Genomic DNA, 9,059 nt, shown 5'->3' with positions numbered 1-9,059 from the left:
TGGAAGAAAAAGACCTGTATTTTGAAGGCATCACCTATCTCCCCTTGATTTCTGAACTCTGCATATTGATATTGTTTGGCTCAAGATGGCAGTGAAATTCAGATGGTTTCCCAAAGAAGACATACATGATTTTTCACTCTTATATCTGTGAGCTTAGGGGGCATTACAGCACAGATTCAGCAAACCCAGCATCAGAACACAGAAGCCAGAGATGATAATGCCAAAGGGACAGCATCCTGAACTTATAGATACATTAAAATTGAGGTTTCATCTCAACTCAGTCCATTGCACACCCTGCCCTACCTCATGGGTCTGATATTTGCTGTGAGTACAGTATCATGGTACAACCTGCAAACTCCTCATTGCTCAACTTCACAAGTCAGGAGAAGTAATGGCTATGAGGCTACAATGTAGTAATGTACAGTCCAGGATGACCTTTGCTCTCTAATGCCCACTTAAATTGTCTGGTTGTATTTGAGAACAGGAGCATGTACAAGATAATGTTTTGAAGATGGGACAGCAAGTTTACTATTTATTCCTGCCCTGTAGATGATCCCCTATGTTTCAAAGAAAAGGGAGTTTTCCTTGTAAAAGATAGGATTGTAAACCAGAGATTTTGTGAAACACATGGATATATATGGAAAGGATGCCCACTATCAAGGAATGCACAGTTTGAAAATATTATCCAGGTTTTATACAATTAAATATATAGGAGAATGACGTTTGCCTCTGTGAGACAGGAAAACCTTGGGAAATTGGAGTGTATGTCACAGGAATTGACTCAGGTGGTATACTTATTTTTGTGAAAAATTTATGACATCCACAGTCCCTAGAGGTTTGGGTGCTAACAAAAATCTCTTAAGCATGTCAGAGTCCTAACCAACATTCCCCATCAAAAGCACATGACTTCTAATGAAGCACTTTGAATTCTCTAGCTTTGGAAGGAGATGTTGCCAAAGGGTATCCCATGGGTCCATGAGGGGCTCCAGGAAAGGCACCGCAGAAAAGGACCAGGTTGGGGAGAACGAGTTAGCAGGTAGGTCATGGCAGTTCCTAGTGACATCATCAGTAATGCCTTCCTTGGACAATCTCTTGTATCTAGGAGAGAACTAGAATCTTCTGTGATGTCATCTCTGTGTTGTGGTAACAGCAACTGCCTGTGAGTCATCCCTTCGTTTGCTCTGGGTTCAGCAACAGGGATGTTTTCCTGGCTGTTCAGGCTATGTCAGAAAGAGAATGGAGATGAAGGAGAGACCAGACCAACACAGAAGGAAGAGGAAATCCTCTCTCTTAAAAAAGGAAGAAGGAAATCATTCTGGAGAAGGCACAGTGAGTCCTAGGCAGAGTTGGGGAACTTCCTGGTAGATTTAGGCTTGAGCTGGGCCTTCCAGGAGTAGGTCTTACAAGCTGAAGCCTTGGACTTTGTCAATGTCAGACAAAGAGTCAAGAATTTCTGATGATTGGTTTGACAGAGCCAGGAATTGACAAACCTGCAGCTACTTTTCTGGGAGCTATTTAATTTCATTGTGAGTGACAAAGAATGCCAGGAGTGGGCACTATGAGAATAACAGTGTGTTATTCCTTTCATAGAAGGGAGTTGAAGAACTTCATCTTCCAGATTACTGTAGGTTACATGAGTCTCTGAAGAAAAGAACAGAGAAGGATGCTCCCCTGGTCATGTCATGTGGTGAGGTCTCAGACACTTTGGATTTGAAGACACACAATTAATTAGGGCTTAATAGTGCTAAGCACGATGAACTTCAGGATTTCCCTGCATCACATCTGATATGACCTGACAATGTTCCCTGTATCTTTATTTCTGAGGCATCTTATAGATTTCAGGGCAAGGGGGCCTGTAATAGGGAGTGTGGCATATGTCTGATAATGATGGTTAGGAAGAAGAACATAGCTTGGCAAACCAGCTGGAAGATAGCTTTTCTGCTCTTTTAGGGATTCACCCTGTCTTTACCTTTTCTCTCCCTCAATCTTCTTCTTGGGACTCAGAATGGTCTCCCCTGCCCCTGGGCCATCAAGTATGCAAATTCATTTCTGTTTTTCATTCTCCAGGGTCTGCTTCATCTGAAAATTCCAACATCACTAATCAGACATCAAATATAAATGAAGTAGAAGAACTGAAATTTTATATGAGGAAGATCAGCACTGACATGGAGGAAATGTGTGGAGTCCTGGAACTTTACAAGTGTGAAGATTTGAACTACAGGTAGTAATTATGCCCAGTACCCTGTTGACTGTATTGTGCCATCTGTTAACCCAATTTCCTTCCATGAATGGAGTGTGTCATCTCCCATCATTCCATTAAGTAGCCCTGACAGGTGTTTCATTGATGGATAAACAAGGTGCTGTGTGTTTATTATCATCTTCTTTTGTACTTGACCTTGGGGTGCTTGCAATCTGATTCTTGTTGTAAAGATCTGAAAGGACCTGCTCACACTTGCTGCCTCTCATTGTGTGAATGCAATGCCTGCAGGCTATCATGGCTTTACTCTGATATTGTTCATTATATTCTGAGAGATGGCACCTCCCTGGATTTATTTGGCATTCTAATTGTGTCTGTGTGTGTGAATGTAGTTGTGTGTGTTTTGTTCAGGACTGGGGCTCTGGGACCTTTGATGGGGTCTGAGGACTTGTGTGATGCACAGTTTGCAGGTCCTGATAGTGTTGAGTCCATAGAGGCCCAAAGTGATCACCAGGGAAGTTTGCTCCTGGTGTTTCCTTGCTGTCACACAAGAATCCCCTGGGGGAGGAGGTGTGATAAAGCCTTTGTCCTGTAAATACTAGTGGTGCCCTCTGGGAATTCCCATAACAACAGGAACCAAACAAAGGAATGAGAATCCCTGCCTTAAAAATAAGAGGAAAGCCATTACAGATATCTACTGGACCCATGCCTGTGGCATATTGTAGTGGAAAATTATCATAGAAGTAGTCTATTCCTTCATGCTTGCCCTGGAAGCTCTTGAAGGTCAGCCACCTCCATTTGGTCCCCTGGCTCTGCTGTCCTCTGCCCAGGATAGTAAGTTTAATTAGCATCAAGTGGACCCAGTTTGAATGAGCCAGGATGTGGCATGCACTTGGCTTGGGTAGCCTGTTTGCACATGATTATTGAATCCTTAATTCAGAAGATTATTTTCTTCTTGGCCATGGCCTAACACAGGATGAACACTGAATTCAACATCATTAAATCACAACATGAGAAGACAATGGTGGATATGGAGAAAATGACCAAGTCCATAAAGGGTTCCATGGACTACTCCAAGGAACTGATAGAGAATAATTATTCTTACAGGTGAGTCAGTTACACAACTGAGACCTCCACAACTAGGCAGGGAATGCTTCTGTCCTTTTAGGACTTTGAAAAAAAGCAAGGGTTCTGGATCCATGCTATGTGTTTTTTATCCAGGAACCCTGCCCGAGGCTAGGGTCTTGGATTTGTACCTCTTGGACTCAGTTGTCCTAAGTGTGAAGAGTGTCCAAGACCCTCCAAATTTTATTCTTCCAAATTCAAGATCCTCTACATAGAAAACTTTTCCACCATGCTGGAATATCCAGGAACCCTGAACCTCTAGTATTCTGACCAAAGATTAAAAGATGTAGGATTCCTGACAAAAATGGAAAGAGTGTACACCTGTTGGGTCTTCTCAACTCTCTCAGAGGGGTAAGCCCTCTACCTGCTGAAGGTTTTTTTGGTACCACAGACCTATAATCAACCATGAGGAACATTTCCTCTTCTGTGATGTATAGGGAGCACTCTTAGTGTCAGGGTTTTCAGAAGTTTGTTGAGTCCTATGGAATATGGCTGGTATCTTGATTTCACTTGCCTCTGATTGGTGCTGCTATGTATAGTGTGGACTCTTCTGGGGCTGTCTGGGGATCAGGGCCCTTGCAGGGATCATGGGACTTGGAGGAGGGGTAAGCAAATGGAATCTGGCTGGGAATCATCCAATTTTGCTTTGTGGATCAGCATCAAGGAGCAACACCTCTTTCGTGAGTGCACTCAACTCAATGAAAAAGTAAGGATATTACTGAATGAGAACAGAAAGCTGCTGGTGGAGCAGGCTGGAACACAAGTGGCCTGTGGGGAAGAAAAGAGGTTCTGTGAGGAGGCCAGCAAGAACATCTGTGTCCCAAGTGCCAAGGAGCAGCAGGTAGGAACATATAGATCAGAGGCCGATTGCCCTCATGTATAACCATAAACATAGACAATCCAATGTAACAGTCCAACAACTTCTCCAGGCACTCACCTATGTCTCCTCCAAGTGTTTGTTTATGTGATCATCTACAGGCCTCTCTGTGGAGGTAGCCTGGTTCAGGAAACTGCAAGTTTGGCACAATAGATACCTCATTGTTTTCTGCTTAATTATGATTTTATGTGAATAAGTCTGTGTGTGCTTGTGTGTGTGTCTGTGTCTGTGACTGTGTGTCTGTGTGTTTCTTTTTGTGTATACATGGTTGTCCTGACTTGTGTCTCTCTCGGTGTGTTGGGAGGCCCTTCAATGACATCTGGATTGTCCACTCATTCTCTATATTACTTCTTTGAGCCTTGGACTATCAATAAACGTGACATTTCCTTTTTTGTTCTGTCCAGTAGTCTTGGCATCTCTTGTCCACTATCAGGAGTCATTCCCTCTCTTATTTATTTCAACAAACTGATAAAAAATACAGCTATTTTAAAAATAAGTTTTAGATTTCTTTACTTTTTCTGCATAGAGTTATCTCCCTGGGAGATATCGGTTTGTCTTATTGGCTCCACCATGAACATGCACAGAATCCTACAGCTCATCCCTCTGCTAACATGGTTTTTGCTAACTATATCATGGGCATGGCTTTGTTTCAGGATAGATTCCCCCTCATAATTGGCACAGCACTGCATTTAAGAAATGTCACAGCATGTCATTTCATCAGCTTTCTTCTGACTGATATTGAGGAAGATTTAAGATCACATGAACTGTAATAGGTTCAAAAGTTCCTGGGTAGTGAACAAAAGTCACTGTCTTCCTCTGATGCTACCAAGGATCCTGTGTAGGTATAGTGAAGCAATACCTACACAGAGAGTCAACATGGGGCTTGCTGGAGGCTTTTCTTAGGAATCTCTTTCTTGGGAATTTGGTACTGGGTTGTCCAGGTTATCTGTGCAGAGCTTGTAATTTCCTTGTAGGACCAGCAAGTATCTGGATAAAAAACTTTCTGAAGAGGAGTTAATTACAGATGAGGGTGGCAGCAAAGACTGCCTGAGTCTAAGAACCTCATACATATACACATCAGAGGTCCTAGAAGGTGCTCATGCAACAGGAAATATGCTGGGCGAGAGTAACATTTTCATTGATTTGTGTTTGTGTGTCTCTGTGTGTGTATTGTGTGGTGTGTATGTTTGTGTGTCTTGTGTGTGGTGTGTGTGTTTGGACCACTTGTGGCTGAGCTTGTTTATACTAAAGTAGTGTGTTTGTGTAATACTAGGTAATCTTGTGTTTGTGATATGGGTGCTTGTATATACAAATGTGTGTGTTTGTTTTTGTGTGTGCGTGTGTGATTGTGCATAAATGCAGCTGTGTGTGTCTCTAGAGACCAAATTTAATGAGAAATGCACTCTGAGGTTTTAGTTTGCACCTATGAAATATCAAATACAGCAGTCCAATTATTCTGCATGCTCACCTAACTCCCAAATATAAAAGAACACAAAAATTATTTTAGGGTCAGATTTTTCACTGACTAGAGACAAAACTATTGATTCTCATTGAAATCTTTAGAGCAAATAAAAGGGATATGGTATATGGAGGGAAGGAGGAGGTTGCTGTATAAAATCTACGTGTTTATGTCCCTTTTCTGCTCTTGGTGAATTGTGAAGGACCACCTGAAGGTCAGGTGGCTCAATGTGTCTTCTAAGCATTCCAGGTTGTTTTCCTCATTTCTTGCCACCATTACATTTCCTGCTACCTCTGCTCAGTAAAGCTTTGCCTTGTAGTTTGTCTTGGATTTTACTCATTGAGAGATTGAGTTGCTTGGAGCTGAACTTGCATCCAGCAGAATTCCCATAGCTGTGGAGCAAAACCAGGCCTTTTTCAGGAGCCCATTGAGGGTCTAGATAATCTAAAGTCCTCATGCTATCTTATCTGTGTAGCATTCGGCATGACTTTTCTTCAAAATCATTTTCTCAGAGTTAAAATCAGCCTCAGTGGAGTTTGGGAGAAATGAGGACCTTCAGACAGTTCTGGTAGTATAAAATTGGGTATGTTTGTTGGAAGCCATGTTCAGAAAGTGGGAAAGAAGTCCTCTTTGACCCAGTGCTTCCAGAACAAGGAGGAGATATCCACAGAGTCTAGGGTGCTCAGGGTTGTAGTGGTCCTCAGAGCAGCCCTGAAGGAGAAGCTATCCTGATGTCCATCTGCTGAAGAACAGAAAGATACTGTGTGGTGTAGCCCTTCCATGAACTCAGTGTGAGATAATCCATGCAAGCATATGTCCTTTAACTAGTCAGCCGTATCTTACTCAAAATAGCCCTGACACAATCACATTCTGGGGAGAAAATGGTTCGTTTGAATCCTAGTTATAGATAGTTCATATTACTCTGGGCTCATACCATTGGACACCAAGTCAGTCAGGTGATGGAAAAGGGAGATCCTATTGGAAGAAACTTTTTTTGGGACAAGTCTGAAACAGTGAACAAGAACAAGAGGCTGGTCCACCACCAACATGTGACCCTAGGCTGGGAAACAAACCTATTCTACACAGCCTTAGGAACTTACTGAGTTAGATTTGATAATAGGACAAGTACCCTGAATCCCAGACCGGTTTAGGAGTGGAAAGCATATCACTGACTGAGCTGCCTATATGCTATGCCCAGTAAGTACCATTCCCATTCAAGATTTGCTTCTTTTATACCTCCAAAATATGCTGGGAGATTTTTATATTAGTATTAACTGGGAAACTAAATAGGTCACAGTAATACAATATGCTTGTATTGCAAAACACAAATATTATGTGTGTTTGAGAGTGTGCCCTTCAATAGTCATAGATGTACAGGGGTGTTTTTCTGTTTCTTCATGACCATCACTTTTAAGGTTCAAAACCTAGCCTTGTGAATATATTTATTTAGCAAACTTTTGCAGGATCTAGGGTCTATGAAGTACCCATGGGTTTTGTGTTGTATGATTTCTATGGTTATTTGCAGATAGAGGGATTGAGAAGAGGAACCCTGTGAGGTTCCTGCACTGGAGAAAAAATCATAGCCTTCACTTCAGTTCAGGGCATGCTCCCACCCCATAAGGATCCACATGGTTTTCTAGGTTGCACACGTCTCTCTTGAAATCACATTCAGACATTGCTACAATGTTATTACTCAATATAATAAATATGCACAACCGGGGAAATGTGGTATTTTTTAAAACTCCAGTAAAACGTGTAGTTGACAGTTCAGTTTCTAGCAGCTTTTAAATGGTGAGAAATAATTTCAAGCTCAGGTGCTCTATGACAATTGGGATACACGGAATGATCTCAGCTGATAGGTCATGTTGCTTTGTCCAGCTAAATAGAGCTGTTCTGGGAGGGACAGCTGAATTGACAAATGCTTACCAGGACTTTGTTTCTTCCTTCCCTAAGTGTGAAATACTCCAACAGACACCGGAACATGGCACAGACCACCATCTCCCTCAAAGAGAAGTGCTGGAGGAGGAGCACTGAGAGTACACCAAAAATACACCACTATTGCCTCTCATCCCTAATAACCATGGCTGTAATGGGCTGTATGCTCTTCCTTTATTTTGGTTTCTTTGGTATGAACAGGCCTTAATTTCATTTAGCCTCTGGCCCAGGAAGAGTGCACATTTAAAGGGACTTAGAGAAGTGCTGAGACACATCAACTGCTACTGGGCATCCATGAAGACTCTGAGTGCAAATTTATCTTTTCCTGATGGGTTATCATGAATAATAACATGGAGATCAGTCAACAAAATTGTATAAACTGGGACCCAATTCTACAACATCTGTTCTGTTTTGACTTGGGAGGCCATATCCTTCAAACCCACACTCTAAAAGGAGAGTGTTGCTTAAATTTCACCTGCAAAGATTGCTACCTCCAGGAACTGCTTTTCTATTCAGTTGCCAAACAGCCACAGGCTGTAAGTCTGTGCTACAAAATGTGCAGACAAAAATTTTGTGTTACACAATTTTTGTGGTTTGATTTTGGTTTGAGTTTTGATTAGTTTAGTTATTTTTGTTTCTCATGTTTTCATTCAAAGTTTAGTTATATATTGGTTGTTTATTTGTTCTTGTAATTAATTTGATATTTTGATAAGGCTATACATAGTACATATTGACTGTCAGCTTTGAGTTACAATTGAGTTCATTGCATTTATTCTTATGACTAATACAGTGATCTCCAACTCTTCACTCTTAAGAACCTTATTATTCAGGGGTGATCATGAAATCCCACAGATATTCGTCCCAGATGGATCTCTGCATTCTTCATGGGACTTGGGCCCCATAGTTTCTTCCCAGACAGACTGAACTACAAAGTCCATCATACATTCAGTGTGGAGAGTGTGTCAAACTCTCTGGATAGGAACTTAATGTTGGAAAACTTACCCATTCTGCATCCTTGTTGTGAAATATTTAGCTACTGTGAAAATAATGTGGATGACAGTGTTGAACACATTAATGGCAAATACATCAGTATTTCTGTAATAGCTCTCATTAAGTCAAAGCAGAGTCTAAGGGAATAAAAAGCTGTCAGAAAACACAGCAGTGTATGCTTCTGCTTTCCTTCAAATATATAGTCACTGGTAAATGCAAGTAGAGATAATAAATTCCAAAATTTTGGGGGGACAGGTTTCTGTGGGGGTCCTTCAACGTTCATTTTATTACTTTATGATTCACCAGTGTCTGCCCAAAGACATCATTCAAAAATGATGAAGATTGTAATTAGGTATCAGCTCATAAAGTCCTAACAAATGCCTTTTTCTTTGATATTTTCTTTACTTACATTTCAAATGTTAAACCCTTTCCTAGTTTCCCCTCTGAAGATCCCCTTTTTTCTACCCCCAACCCCT

The 9,059-nt window shown here is 41.4% G+C and overlaps 1 pseudogene across 1 annotated transcript; it reads left to right on the top strand.

Annotated features, from left to right (window-relative positions):
• The first annotated feature begins 1,076 nt into the window (after window positions 1-1,076).
• LOC147001633 (uncharacterized) lies at window positions 1,077-8,596 on the top strand (annotated as a pseudogene). The gene is made up of 5 exons (XR_015044714.1): window positions 1,077-1,329; window positions 2,068-2,221; window positions 3,173-3,304; window positions 3,980-4,163; window positions 7,612-8,596. The product of XR_015044714.1 is annotated as an uncharacterized LOC147001633 (transcript).
• The last annotated feature ends 463 nt before the right edge of the window (window positions 8,597-9,059 follow it).

This window comes from Mus caroli, unplaced genomic scaffold, assembly GCF_978045245.1.
Source record: "Mus caroli unplaced genomic scaffold, Mus_caroli_1 scaffold_12, whole genome shotgun sequence".
Lineage (NCBI taxonomy): Eukaryota > Metazoa > Chordata > Mammalia > Rodentia > Muridae > Mus > Mus caroli.
Note: the sequence above shows the minus strand (reverse complement) of the source record. Positions and strands in the feature narration are given on the sequence as shown.